Source organism: Marmota marmota, unplaced genomic scaffold (assembly GCF_001458135.2).
Source record: "Marmota marmota marmota unplaced genomic scaffold, marMar, whole genome shotgun sequence".
Lineage (NCBI taxonomy): Eukaryota > Metazoa > Chordata > Mammalia > Rodentia > Sciuridae > Marmota > Marmota marmota.
The window spans coordinates 35,804,385-35,820,575 of NW_025999932.1; the positions used below are offsets into that span (position 1 = coordinate 35,804,385).

Genomic DNA, 16,191 nt, shown 5'->3' on the forward strand with positions numbered 1-16,191 from the left:
AAAAGTACATAATCTTGGTATTCATCCTAGACCTACTGAATTAAAAATTGCATGTTATTAAGAACTGCATGTGATTCCTGTATACATTAAGATTTGTTGGGCTGGAGATGTGGCTCAAGCGGTAGCGCGCGCCTGGCATGCGTGCGGCCCGGGTTTGATCCTCAGCACCACATACAAACAAAGATGTTGTGTCTGCTGATAACTAAAAAAATAAATAAATAAATATTAAAAAAAAAAAGATTTGTCACATGGTTCTGCATCATAGCCAATAAAACTTTATTCAAATCTTATTGAATAGTTTACTGTTTTACTGATAGTAGTAGAGAATTTAGTAGTTTTCATTTTCTTTTTTCCTTTTTTGCTTGCTTATCATGGGGTAGGGGAGAGTGGGAGGGTGTGTTTCACTGTGTTGCCCAAGGTGGCCTTGAATTACTGGGCTCAAAAAAAATGATCTTTCACCTCGATCTCCTGAGTTGCTGAGACTATAGGCACAAAGCAGGACTGTACCTTCAATTTCAATTATGAGATTGACCCTCTTGAAACTTCTGTGCTTTGGTCTTAGTCTTAAAGAGTTGTACTGAATGTGCTTAATGGCTCAATTGGGAACTGTGTTATATACACAGTTATGTTTGTCTAAGTCTCACAAAATGTCTCCTGGAACTGATTATATTACCCAGAGTGGCCAATTTGAAAGGAAGATATTTTAAGTTATTTTTTCCTTATATAGACAGGCCATTTCATTCATTGTCTCTGCTGCCATTGTTTTTGTATTCCTCTCTCCAGGCATTTTCTCATGTTGCACTATTGCTAAGCTCAGTATGGTCTTAGTATTTCCATGGAGCCATTCTCATAGTCCTGTCCATATACCTAGTCATTTGATTAGACATTTTGATTACAGACATAGATTCTGATAATGTTCACCTCCTGTCTTGCCTCCTTTTAAAATTCTTGTTTTAAAAAAAGCATTTAAGGGCTGGGGATGTGGCTCAAGCGGTAGCGCGATCGCCTGGCATGCGTGTGGCCCGGGTTCGATCGTCAGCACCGTGTACAAACAGAGATGCTGTGTCTGCCGAAAACTAAAGAATAAATATTTAAAAAAAAAAAAAAAAAGCGTTTAAAGCAAGTTTTTCAGAAAGTACTGTCTTTTGGTTGTGGTAATTTGTAATAGCTAAAAAAGTCAGATTATTAGAATTTACTACTAGGGTCCCCATTAAAAAGTTAAATACTTTAAATTACATAATATAAATGCTCAGTGTAAAAATTAATACAGCAATATATTAAAAAGTGAAAAATACGTTTTTCTACCTAGTTCTATTTCTCCAGGGTTAACCACTGTTTATGTCCTAAACCTTTTTTAAAAATGTAAAAACAGGTATATATTATATGTAAAATTTGTATATATTCAGGGGAATTATATATAGTCTGTTCTGAGAACTGATTTTTTTACTCAAAAAGGGAAAAAAAGCCAAAGTCTTAACCTTTTTAATATGAATGATGTGTTTTTGACTTTAGGGAAGAAACCCTTTTTTCTTGGAGCCAGCAATAATTATTACAATTACTGATGGGAGCAAGTTGACTACTACCAGTGGAGTCCAGGATGAGGTAAGTTACATTTGTATCACTGAATTATGCAAATATAGTTGAAAAAATTTTGAATATGCACTGTAGGGTCTTGAACACCTTCTAATAGGTTGTCTTTTTTTTTTTTTTTTTTTTTTTTTTTGATTATTTGATGAAGTCCAGAGTCGTTTGTCTCTGAAAGTCCATATTCCTTTATTGCTTTTTAGGAGTGGTCACCATCTTTTCTTGAATAGTAATTCCTTCTGTGAAAGTTTTTGAGCATATCTCCCACCCCAATATATGTATATTTATAAATTTATGTGTGGGTTTGTGTATAGTAACTATTAGTAAAAATTAATTCTGATTTTGACGTTTAAAAAAATGGAAATGACATTCTAATCATTACCTCCCACATTCCAGTGGATTGTTATTATAACTTCCCATCACTTTGACATAATGCCTGAGAGAAATGAACTTTTATTTTGTCTCAGTTTCAGAGGTGTGAGTCTTTAGTTGTAAGGCCCTGTTGCTTTTGGACCATGTCAAAGGAGTACATTTTAGTGTGAGCATGTTGAGGAAGAAATTACCTCATAGTGTTCAGGAAGCAGAGAAAGAGAGGAAGACAGAAGTAGAGACTTGTATCCCAGCACCCCCTTCAAGGACATGCCTTCAATGACCTAATTCCTCCACCTAAGTTTCACCTTTAAAGGTTCCCCAATAGAATCATGAACTGGGAATCAAGGCTTTAACACATGGCCCTTTGGGGGAGTTTGCAGACCCAAATCCTATGCATTTCACTGTGGAGACTGCTAGACTAAAGTATAACAAAGCCAAAAGGAGATTAAAGCTAAGAAAAGTGAAGATTTTTGGCCTTTTTATTTTGAATAAGTTATATGTAAATGATATAGAGCTAACTATTCTTTAACAGCATGTATTATACAGAGTTGTGTGTGGTGTGGTATGGTGACTAGAATAGGTTTTTTTTTTTTTTTTTTAACTTTTAGGTGTTCATACTGTAGTATTTGAATTGTGCTTGAACATTACATTTGTTGTTTAACTTGTTGATTCAGAAACGTGATCTTAGACTAGTGTTTTTACTGTTTGCATTTGCTTTAAAATCTTAATTTGAATTCCTGTGGCATTTATTAAGGTTTAAAGTGGGAAAAGTATAGACTTTTAAGTTCAGTAGCTTTTATTGTGGAATATAAATTACATAGGGTCAGAGCATGTGGGTTTTACTCTTGGTTTATATACTCTTCTAGCAGCGATCTTTGTGTTAGTGATCTAACTTCCCTAAATCATCAGTGAAAAAAAGATAATTATTCGTGCTTTACTTAAGAGGGTTGTGGAAATCTAAAATGAAATAATGTATGTAAACGTATTTGATAGATTGTTAAGAAAAGTATTATTTTGTCTTGAAACATTGCAACCAATAAAGAATTGTGACTGCCTGATCTGAATTTGGGGAAGAGACCTAGAATAGTGTTGTTTGACCAGTTGACATTAAAGGCTAGTTAGGATATAATTTATCATCATTTAGCCTGCTTGATAGCTGAATTTCTTCGGTTATTGGTCTTTCTTAGACTTGATTGACATGTATGGCTAATTAAGATCCTGCCAATAGCAGGAGTAAATAGTTCTATCCATAAACACAAAAAATAGAAATGTCATTTAAACCTCATATTTGAACATGTCAAATATGATTCATAGTAATTAATGCTTTTTTTTCTTCAAGATTGTTTTGTGTAAATTAAATGTTTTGATTTGTTGTTGTCCTTAATAATTTTGGTTGAAAAGTTATTTGTTTTGTTTAAACTTTGCAAGGTTATCCATTCAAGGTCTCTGTTGCCTTTGTTAGAAATGCCATTTGGGGTACAATTTATTTTGTTCCCATAGATCTGGATCTGTTTAGTAGCATTTCTTTTTTGGGACCTCCTCTAGCTTAAAATCATCCTGAAATATACATGCACATTGGAATTTTTCTTCCGTTTTGTTTGCTTTCTTGATAAGAATATTGGAGAAATGTGACTGTATCTTTATAGTCCCCCCAAACTACCTTGCTAATAAAGTTGGGAAGGTTTTCCTATGGGCCAGGATTTAACTTTTAGCTCTCTCTTTTTAAAAATCTTCTACAGTATATATTACAGTATTGAGAATAGAGTTTATATTTTTAAAAATATTGATTATAGATATAATTCTGCTAGTCAAGTTCAAAATTGATTACTCTTGTTACTTTTTTTATGAGGCTAAAGGTTCATTTGTTTTAAAGCAAAGTTTTATTTTGATTATGAAATTGAAATATAGGTCTAGGAATGTGGTATTTAGGTTTAGGAATGTCTTTGATCCCTATCATGTTTTTTTTTTTTTTTTTTCTTTTCTCTGTTTTCTTCCTTTTAGCACTGGGAATTGAACCTAGAAGTGCTCTACTACTAAGCTACATCCCTAGCCCCCCCTCCTTTTTTAAAAAAATTTTGAGTCACAGTCTAGTTAAGTTTCTGAGGCTGGCTGCCTACTTGCAGTCTTCCTACCTTTAAGTTTCCAAGGCTGGCCTCTAACTTGTGATTCTCCTGCCTCAGCCTCCTGAGTAGATGGGATTACAGGTGTGTACCATTGCACCTGGCCCATGTTTTAATGTTGAAAGAAGAGGAAATGTACCACAGATGTATATATTATTAAAGGTCAATTTTTGCTAAAATATTGTGAAATATCCCAGCCTAAATAATTGATGTAATTCATTTTAAGGAGCCTTTCAATTCATGGTGCATATGTGCTAGATGTGATCTATTGTAATTTCTATTAGGGAATAACAAATCATTTTGCATTTCTTTTTCTAAATCTTATCACATTTGTCTTTGATTTTTTTTTTTTTTAACAGAATGAGCATATATGTTGGTAATTTCCATTTTGTGGGATGTGTGTATATAATTCTTGGTTGGCTATGGATGGGACCTCTTAGCATTTATGAATTTGCATGTTCCATCCTTTGCTTCAGAGTCATATCACTTGCTGTGGTATATAATATTTGTTCTGTTAGTGCTATTTTTCAGGAGTTAGGTTATCCTGCTATTTTCATATTATTATAGCATGAGAGGAGATACAGAGCTTATTGAGGCTTCCCTTTTATTTTACAAAGGAAGAATTTGAGATACAAGGAAGTAAAGTAATTTGCTTAAGTTATAGCATTGTTGCTAAAATTTAGATTAGAATTGAAGATATTCCAGTGCTTTTTCCCTGATATACCAACTGCCTCTTTGATCCTGTTATTGTATGTTCCTAAAAATTACTTTGTCCAGTTTCCTGTTTGTCCATTTTAGCTTTCTGTACAAATGTCATAGATACTCTGTTCTCACTCATTTGGTGTTCCATAAATGACTGTTACGACCAGGGTATTTCTCTATAGTGAGATTAATAAAGATAAACAAGATAGATTTCTGGTTCTTAAGCTCAAAACCTTATAGGGAGATCATTTGTTAAATAATTTTTATGAGTGATAAAATAGAGATATTTGAGTAAGGAAGCACTGAAGAGATGGGGAAAGGTTATAATGTTATCTATCTTGGTGCATGTGTTAGATTCTCTGTAATAAAAGTTTTATAGTGTGATTTCATTTTTTGATGAACTAATTCAGGGATCTTAGGGATGATTTGATATGGTATGTGCCTCATTGCCTAAATCTGGAATTTATAAAGAAGCCCAGTGTAATATTATTTTGAGCCTAGAGAATATTTAATGGAAAAAACTCAGTTTAACTCTTGATCTAAGTATGTGTAGGCCAAAATGACTCAATTTCTTGCTTATCAAAAGAATAATAGGAACACCATACCCTCTGTACGAGGTTGTCATTTAACAATGTGTTATAAATTTGGATAGAAGAGGAACAGCTTTCTGTTATGGATGAACATAGCTGTATGTAATTATTTTATCTTAATTCTAAGTTCTTGGACCTCACTTAAAAGAAATCAAGGCAGTTGTCTGTGGTATCATGAATTTATTTCTATTTAGTATTTTTGGAAAATTGTGCCTAGGACTTTTGATGACTGTCTATTTTGGAATTGTATGTGTGTTATTTTTGGCCTTTAAAAAAAAAAAATACAGCCATTTGATAAAACGGGTGTTTTGCAACGTTTTCATTTATGAGCAGTGGGTTCGATATGGCCTTGAATTCTTAACAAGGAAGCTATTCCTTATCTCCATAGTAGGTGTTTTCAATATTGATAAACATACTTGTGGCCTCATAGTACAAGTCATTATAATATATTACTGATGTGTCATGTTTTGGTAGAATTAACCAAATTAGATTATTCAAAGAATTTTTTTCACGTTTTTATTTCCTGCAAAGATCCTTTGTAGTAATGTTTTGCAACAGAAAACTGTTCTGTACTGTGATTCCAGAAACACGTGGCTAACTATATTGCTCAATAAAGTGGCCCAGAAGAAATCCTGCCAGCACCTTGTCACTGATGAATGACATTCCAGGATAGTGTAGCAGTTATTTTTCTCTTCCTTGAAAGTGCTAGTAGTAGTATTATCTTTCAAATACTGGGATTTCTATATGCTGAAGAGTTCTGCATTTCTTCATCAATGTTATGATTGCCCTGAAAGCTAACAGAGAAGATACTTAAATTAAACTAACTATTGGCTTTATTTATAAACCAAAACCATTATGTGTTGCTTTCTTACTAGCTTTTCCAGATTTTTAAGGCCAACTAGGCCAACTACTTTTATAGTTTCTTGGATACATGTTCAATTAGGGAACATGTTTGCAGAAAAATGTCTGAGTAATCTCAAGTATATATATTCACATTACTTTAGATTGAGGTTTTCATACTCCACCTTGTTCTCAAAAACTCCCTAAGTTTTTGAGATGTTGATTTCTTTTTTTTTAAAATATTTTTATTAGTTGTTGATGGATCTTTATTTTATTTACTTATTTATATATGGTGCTAAGAATCAAACCCAGTGCCTCACACAGGCTAGGTAAGTGCTCTACCATTGAACCACAACCCCAGCCTGAGTTGTTGATTTTTATTAGTTTTTTTTCTGGATCATTCCAGGCTGTGTAAGTGGTTTTATACTATAATTATAGCTTATTTTTAACTCTTAATGATAAAAAGTCTAGACATTTTTGAAAAGTTTGAACTATCTGAAATGATTAAGAAACCAGTTCCCTCCTTTTATAATTTTTTTATTCATTGATACTACTAAAATATATCAAAGTCTGTCAAAACTCTTTCAATTGTGTAAGACTATTTAAACATATATGAAGTGGTCCCCCTCCCCTACCCCCATGAATTTTGGGAAATTTTCTCTTTAAAAAGACCTGTAAAGAATAATGAGGGATGCCAAGTAGTGTGATCAAATGTATCAAACATTCTGTTTAAGTGTATTCTTGAGTTTTACATTTATTCTCGCACATCCTTCATATTGATATTACTAGGGATTTATAACAATCTTAAGATTAGCGTCTTTCTGATTTGTAATTCAAATATTCTAAACACATACTTTCCAATATACATTAATCTTTATTAATTCAACCTCCTAACAGTATTTTATTAAGAATTTGTTGGATAAAAATCATTTACACTTTCTTTCTTTGGTCCTATTACACATTTTTTTTCTTTGGTCCTATTCTCTCAACCCCTAGATTTATAACTGCTGGTATGAAACATACATCAGCAATTTGTAGTTTATTTAAAGTATGTAAATGAAATAAAATGTATAATTTTAAGAAGTTGAAATATTTTTGACTTAATACAGTGAATTTTTAGCAGTTAACACTTGTAATAATACCCGAATATACCTTTTTTTAAGGGGTTATATGGTAAGAATAACTTTTGAGGAATACTTCCAGACAAACACAATGGAGTAATTAAAAATAAATACTGGCAGATCTAATGAAACTGTACAGTAACTGTTAATCTAGAATTCTGTGGTAAGATACATCAAAATAGATTTTATTCAGAGGGTTAAGCTTTTTCAACATGCTTTTGTTAGCCTGTCAGAATCAATAAGCAATAAGAGACTCCACACAGTCAAGGAAAGTTTCATGTAAAGGCATTTCATTTTAGCTTTTCCATATATAAACTACTATGAAATTTAGAATGCTAGCTTTCAAATGGCTGCATCAAATCACCTAGTATACTTTGTAAAGAATACATGCCTCAGCTCTAATTCTGAAAATCTTCAGTTGATCAGGCAGGAACCTGGGAATTTGTATTTTGTAAGTCATCCCAGTTTATTCTTATCTACAATCAAATTTGGAAGCCTTAGTTTAGAGCACAATATATACACAAATATTTTTAAAAATACACAAAAACGTGAGAATTAACAACTTTTAACAAAACAGTATAGACATATTTTTGATTTACAAAGCCAGGAATTGTTTTAAGATACAAATAATTAGTTGGTCATGGTGCTGTACACCTATAATCCCAGCAGAAAAAGGAGAATTTCAAGGTCAAACCAGTCTGGGCAGCTTATTGAGACTGTATCTTAAAATTAAAAGAGCTGGGGATAAACATACCTGCTTATTGAGACACTATTTTAAAATTAAAAGAGCTGGGGATATAGCTCGTGGTAGAACACCCCTGGGTTAAATTCCCACTACCAATAAAATAAAATAAAAATAAATAAAGTGATAACAATAATTCTTGACCTTTAGAATTGTTAAATTTTGTGAATAGGTGTCCAAGGGTTGTAGAATTGGCCTTCTGTGGATATTTTTAATAAGGTAATTTTAATCTGTTAAGGGTTTAGAATAGATTATTGAATAGTTATAATATTTAACTTTCATGCTGCCTGTAGTCAGTGTGAAGTTGCTGCTTATAGTATATATATTGAGGACTTTTAAACCCCAAGTATGATACAGGGTAGAGGAAGAGAGCCCAGCTAAGGAAAGAGGGGAGTAAATAATCCATATTATCTGTGATATGTATTTAGTTTTCCTGATTTAGGAGTTTTATCCAACAGATTATATTATTATTCTGGTATCCTTACCAAACTGTAATTCTGGTTTGGATGTCCATGTAATTCACATCATGTAAAAAATATATGTCCTTGGCCCTGATGAAGGCATATTTTAAATAGTTGGTGGCAATTAACACGTAATTTTCTATAGAGTTGTTGTAAAATATCCTTCCAGACTGAATTCTTCAGATTTAAAGTTGTTAAAAATATATTTGATATTGATTCAGCAATAGTTTTACCTGTGATAGAATAGTGACAGTGATGTACATTTATATTTAGTTCTGTATTTATATCCTAGGTACTGGGTTCACAAAGAGACGGAATTTAAGCAAGGTTCTTGTCTTTAGAAAGCATTGTATTTGAAAACAGGAAAGGAATAAGCATTTGTAGTACATTGAGAAATCTCATGGCAGAAATAAAGTGAAGGTTCTGAGACAGCATCATAAAAGGACCTAACTTTGAGGGAAGAGTAAGGAATTGAGACATGACATTTTAGAAAGACATGAAAAAGTGTAGTAGGAGAATGTAGACTGACTATATGACTGAAATGTGGAAATTATAGGTAAGAGGAGTGAATGCTTGAAATGTAGATAGAGAGCAAGTGATACCTCCTAAGAAGATAGGGCTTCATTCTGTTAACCTTTGTGGGGAGGTTTTTGAAGATTTTAAGGTTAGTTATATCATCAGATTTGCATGTTAGTAAAGTTGCTGTGCTAACCAGGTGAAGATGGATTGAAGGAAGGTAAGATGAGAAAAATTAGCAAACTAATAGTAACAGCCCACAAAAAAATAGGGAGAGTGCCCAAATTAAGCCAGTGCTAGAGACAGGAAGGCAGAAATTTGAGAGATTGGGAGCCATACAAGGCAGGTTTTCAAAGATGATGTGGAAGATGGGGTGTGGGGGGGAAGCCATGTGTTTCATAGGGGTTCTGAAAAGGGTCCATGGACTTCAGAGTGATCTGTAAATTTCTTGAAATCATATTTAAATATTGTCCATGTACATGCACATTTTTCTGGGTAGATAGATCCATAGCTTTTAATCATATTCTCAAACAAGTTACAAAAAAACCAGTCTCTTATTTCCAGGTTTCCAACTTGAATGTCTACTTGGATGTTGATAGTAGTAACTGAGAGATGGGGGATATAGAATAAAGTGGGAGAAAGGTAAATAATTGATACAAAAATATCATAATCTTTGGAGTAAGGATATTTTACAGGAATTATGAGCCTACCTTTAGAACAATAACTCAAAGACTTTTTCGTGCTTTTAACATTTTATCTTTGGAAAAGTATTTTGCATTTGAAAACAGATACGAGCCAAATTTATCTCTGAATTCTCATAGATTTTTCATTTTGATGCAAATAAATAAGCCTTAAGTCATCCTAGTATTTATTCATCTGTTTTTTAAATTTTTTTTAAATTTTTTATTTAAGGGAATAAGGATATGAACATTTAATTACAATGTTAGAACAAGAGTATTGCTTGCATGTATGTGTGTGTGGGGGGGGTATATGTTGTATTAGTATTATGTCAGTTAAAGAGGATGTTAACCTAATTACGGATACTGGTAGACTGGTTTTAATTGTATTGATAATTTTCTGTTAAACTCAGCTATTTGGGTATTTTATGTCTCTCTGAAACAGATTCCAATTTGAGAGAATGAAAATTTTAGGTATTTGGTCTCCTAATGGGGTACACTCATAAGCATTAGGCTGCTAGTTGTTGATAAATACCTGCTCTCATACTTACTGAGCTCTGTTTCCAAGGTTATTTTACCTAACCCCCACTTTCAGTTCTTTCCAGATGTAATACAGTAGATTTTATGTTGTTTAGATTTGAATATTAGGAATAAACTTTGCAGCAACTGGAAAAATATTGAAACTGTGGTCTTTTACATCAAGGCAAGGCTACATTTTGTTTTAGACAAGGCTGTTTTGGTATATTTTTCCCCACGCTCTGTCTTTTCAGATTGAATTACTGATTTTTCCCCCTTTGTTTTGTTTGTTGTGGTTTTGATGTTTTTTTTCCTTTCAGCTAAAGGAGCAGCCCAGTGGTTATCAAGAAGTGCTAAAGTGCACTGACTGTCTCATGATGACTGGTGCCTCAGGGAGGGTCATGATTCCTGGATACAGGATCGACCTGATCCTGGATGTCACTTCAAGCAGTCAGATCGTGGGGAAAAGCCTTGTCTAATGGCTAGCCTTCCTCAAAAGTCTGATGCTAGTCATCTCGGAAGGCCTCAGAAAAAGCCTTAAAGGTGAGCAGAGTAGAGTGTAGTTCTCTCTGGGGGCTGTATTTGTTGGAGAATCTGATTCAACATAGAATGACAACCCTAACCTGATAACTCCAGGTTCTGTTGGTAAATTAACTTAAGCTTATAACTTTGCTGCTGCTGATGGTCAGACCCCAACTTTTGAATTATTAGAAACTACCATTCTAAGCTCTTTACCAGGCTCTTTAGAGCCTTAGGTTAGTATTTGTTGTCTTACACAGATGCAGCCTTGCTGTTGTAGCTAAGGAACACTTTTTGGTTACAAAATTGCATTGTTGTTAATTACAAATAGTTTTTTTTTTTTAATAGCTAATTTAGGTATTCTCTTAGTTTTATTTTGTCATATACAAGCTATTTATCAATTAAACTCCACGGGTTAGCAGAACAAGTTTACATTTGATTTTTCTATTATAATAAACTTTAAAAAAAAAGCTGTCTTTGAAGCATTTTGGATTTATGTAGTTCATAGTTTATTGCATTCAACTTGAAGACTGTTAGTACTACCTGCTGCATTTAAATAATATTTTTAGTACCATAAAAAATATTCTTGAGGTATTTTGAGCATTTCAGTTGGAAAAAGTTGGATTTTAGGTTTTTTCCTTGTGATTTGAAGCACTTATAGAACCAAGTTGCTCATATTGATAAACTTGATTGTTAAATTTAACTCAACTTGTCCTGAGACTTACTAGTTTTTTTAATCACCTATATCAGTATAAAATAAAATGGGGCCTGTACCATCCCCAGTATGTATGTGTGTGTGTGTGTGTGTGTGTGTGTGTATACATATAAGTTTATAAATTATATTACTGCTGTGCTAGTGTTAATATATTAGGAAACATAAAAATAGAAGTTAAGAAAGATGAAATGAAAAAATTTATACAAAAGAAGTTCTGAATTTTTCTTCTTGCATGATGTAGATCATGATGTATACTGGGGGTTGGCAAACTTTTTTCTTTAAAGAGTTAAGATCTTAGGCTTTTTAGCCTGAATGGTCTCAGGAGTTGTTTTTTTACTACTTCTATTATTAGGTCCTTTCCACATTAATTTTAGAGTAGTCAGTTTTCCTTCATGAATTGGGTAGAATAATACTAGTAGTTAGAATATATTTAATTTAATTTAACAAGTACTTACTGAACAGCAGAGAAGTTTAGATATATAGTATTAGGTACAGGGTCATGAGTTTGGTAAGAGAGATAGGTAAAGTTACAGCATTTTGTAAGAAGTAAAATGATTAAGAACAGCTGATGAGATGGCATAGTTAGAAAGTGAGGCAGGAGCTGGTTCTGAGAAATAAATCTTGAGTTGGGCTTTGAAAGATTAAGGTTTTTAGGTAGATGGTTGTAGAGAAATAAAGATGCTAGAAGACAGGTTGGTGGGAGGGAATCATGTGTACCTCAGTATTGATAGTTGGCAAAATGTTCAAGAAAAAGCAGCAGCAATGAGAGTGGACAGATTGGCATGGTCCTTCCTCTGTATGTTTTGCTTAAGGAACTTGGACTCTGCGTATAGGTTGGAAAAAATCATCGATGAGATTTTAGTATAAGAAAGAGTGCTTAAATGTGCCTTTTAGAAACAGTAGTGAATTTTTTTTTTTTTTTTTTTGTGGTGCTGGGGATTGAACCCCCCAGGCAGAGCCTTGTGCATGCAGGGGAAGCAACTTTGCCAACCGAGCTATATCCCCAGCCCCTAAAACTAAAAAGCTTCTTTTCAGCAAAAGGAACAATCTGTGAGGTGAATAGAGAGCCTACATCTTGGGAGCAAATCTTTACCCCTCACACATCAGATGGAGCACTAATCTCTAAGGGTATATTAAGAACTCAAAAAGCTAAACACCAAAAAAACAAATAACCCAATCAATAAATGGGCCAAGGACCTGAAGAGACACTTCTCAGAACATGATGTACAATCAATCAGCAAATACATGAGAAAATGTTCATCATCACTAGCAATTAGAGAAATGAAAATCAAAACCACTCTATTAGATTTCATCTCACTCCAGTCAGAATGGCAGCTATTATGCATACAAACAACAATAAGTGTTGGAGAGGATGTGGGGAAAAAGGTACACTCATACACTGCTGGTGGGACTGCAAATTGATGCAGCCAATATGGAAAGCAGTGTGAAAATTTCTTAGAAAATTGGGAATGGAACCACCATTTGACCCAGCTGTCCCTCTTCTCGGTCTATACTCAAAGGACTTAAAAACAGCATACTACAGGGACACAGCCACATCAATGTTTATAGTAGCACAATTCACAGTAGCTAAACTGTGGAACCAACCTAGATGCCCTTCAATATATGAATGGATTTTAAAAAGTGGCATATATACACAATGGAATATTACTCAGCAGTAAAAGAATAAAATCATGGCATTTGCAGATAAGTGAATGGCGTTAGAGAAGATGATGCTAAGTAAAGTTAGCCAATCCCAAAAAACCAAATGCTGAATTTTTTATATATATATGGAGGCTGATTCATAGTGGGATAGGGAATGGGAGCATGGGAAGAATAGACGAACTCTAGATAGGGCAGAGGGGTTGGAGGGGAAGGGAGGGGGCATGGGGTAATTAATGATGGTGGAATGTGATGATCATTACTATCCAAAGTACATGCATGAAGACACGAATTGGTGTGAATATACTATGTATACAACCAGAGATATGGAAAATTGTGCTCTATATATGTAATAAGAATTATAATGCATTCTGCTGTCATATAAATAAAATACACAGAAAAAAACAGTAGTGATAGTGTGGAATATACAAGGAGTAGGGTGGTCCCCCCAATTTGGATTTTATTTTGGTCATTCCATCTAATTTTACTTTCTCATAAAAGAGGTCACAGTTGTTTATGGGTTGATTTATACTGGGCATAAAATAGGGAAACTTGGAATACTATTTAGCAATAGAAGAAGAATGAACTGACATGCTATAAGAAGAATGGATCTCTTATACTACATGTAAAAAATCCATGTAAAATCCACTTAAAAATGGAACTGTCCATAGGTAGATTATAGGTTGCTTAGAGATAGAGTGGAGACCGTCTACAAGTGGTCATAGGTATCTTTTTTTAGGATATTGGAAATGTTCTAAAATTGTATAGCAATGATAGTTGTACAGCTCATATATATATATATATATATATATATACACTAAAAATCATTGAATTGAACTCTTAAAAGTAGATGAAATTTATGGTAATTAAACCTCAATAAAGTTATTAAAAATTAGAAAGAATTCACCATTATAACTTGACAGAGTAGAACTATTTAAAAAAATGTATCCATCTGGGCATGGTGACTCATGCCTGTAATCACAGCTACTCAGAAGACTGAGGCAAGAGAATTATAAAGGTGAACAACTTAACTAGACCCTGTCTCAGATTTAAATATTTAAAAAAAAAAAAGAGTTGGGGATGTAGCTCAGTGATTAAATGCTTCCCTACCTAGCCATGCACAAGGCTCTGGGTTGATGGGTTCAATCCCCAGATATCAAAAAAACATACATTTACACATACACAAATACGCCTATGCCTCTATACATTTTACTACCTAAAAATAATTCTTTCTGCATAGAACTGGGAGAACTGGTTAGGATATATACAATTCTATACATAAAATGGTCATATATATTATATTTGTTAGACATATAGACAGGGCTTTTAAAGCTCAATAAAAGAAACTAGAATTCAGTGTTTTATGTCAGGACATGAAAAGAAAGTTCACAAAAGAAGAAATATGTATAGCCAATAAACATTGTTAAAAATGAAGTTAAAAAACTGAGAACTAGATTCTGCTTTTCATCTAGTAGATTTGTAAAGATGAAAAAGAATTGGATTAGGGATATAGCACAGTGATACATTGCTTGCTTGCCTACCATATTAAGATCTTGGGTTCAATCTCTAGTATGGGGGGAAGATTTTCATATTGCTGGTTGCCTGTTACTTCTGAGCAAGTATTTCACCTACTAAAACTAAAAAAAGTTGTTATTTTTTTTTTAAACCTGTTACAAATATATTGTAATTGTAGAGTGAAACCATGTAGGAACTACTGATTAACCAGGTTATTAGTGAATTTGATAGAATTTACTTTGATTTTTAATAATTTCTCCATTTTCCTTTCCTTATTAAATATGATAGGAAGAGAAACTTTTTCAGTGCTTACGTTACATTTTAAATGTTAAAATGTTAAAAAATTTAATAATATACTATTATTTCTTTTATTCCTGGCTGCCAAACCCAATATATGAGATTGAGTTAATTCATTAAGAAAACATACCTGAACTTATTGTGTGACTTTTCATTGTTTATAGGGTTATTTCACATCTCATTTAATTCACGTTGAGGAAAATAGGCCTTAGTATGCTGATTGCCAAAATGAGGCAAAGTTAGGATTTGACCATGGGTATTTTTTTTTTTTTCTGTTTCTTTAAGCTCTGTTGCTCTTTATACTTTATTTAGTATGGGATCTAAACAAAAAATAGTACTGTGTTACATAAGAATGGCCGCCATATAGGTCAGTGAAATAGAATTAATAGTTCAGAAATAGACCTATACAGTGGATTTTTTTTTTTAAATAACCTTAGCAAGTATTATTTTTCCCCTACATTATTTTATTAGTACATTATGGTTGTACATAATGGGATTTGTTGTTACATATTCATACATGACATAATATAACAATATTATTTGGCCAGTTTCCACCCAGTATTGGTGATTGAATCCAATGTCTTGGATATTGTGGCCCCAGCACTTCCTGCCCTCCACCCTCATACTGGTCCCTTTCCCCAATTCTACTGACTTCCGTAAATTTTCATGAGATCCAGTTTCCACATGAGAGAACAGCTGATTTTTATTAACACGGAAGAGAATTAAGTTGAATCCCTTACCTGATACCATAGACAAAAAAAGAAAATTGAATAAAATATGTAAGAAGTAAGAATCTACACAACGTAAAAAAAAAAATGCAAATCGTCATGATCTATAATTTTTTAGACATTACACCAGAAACACAACCAAAGAAAAAGTAGGCAAATTGAACTTCATCAAAATTAAGAACTTTTTGCTTCAAAGGATACTATCAAGAATGTGAAATATAGTAATGAGATGGGAAGAAATTTTTATTTGCAGATCATTTATCTGATAAAGCCCTCCTATCCAGAATATGAAAAGAACTTTTGTAATAAAAATTAAAACATTTTGGATGGATATACAGCAGAGTTTTACAAAACCTTCAAAGAAGAATTAATACCAATACTTTTCAAGTTATTTCAAGAAATAGAAAAAGAAGGAGCTCTTCCAAATTCATTCTATGAGGCCAACATCACCCTGATCCCGAAACCAGACAAAGACACTTCAAAGAAAGAAAACTACAGACCAATATCTCTAATGAAC

General features: G+C 33.1%; 1 protein-coding gene across 2 annotated transcripts in view; it reads left to right on the plus strand.

The window, feature by feature from the left end:
* Window positions 1-1,437: 1,437 nt before the first annotated feature.
* Window positions 1,438-16,191, plus strand: part of Ints6 (integrator complex subunit 6) — a 62,975-nt gene continuing 48,221 nt past the window's right edge. Inside the window, exons 1-2 of one of the 2 annotated variants that reach the window (XM_015484257.2) lie at window positions 1,438-1,602; window positions 10,562-10,784. The gene's annotated coding sequence lies outside the window, so the exon portion shown is untranslated. The remainder of the gene's footprint in view (window positions 1,603-10,561; window positions 10,785-16,191) is intronic. The other variant, XM_015484256.2, reaches the window with a different exon arrangement.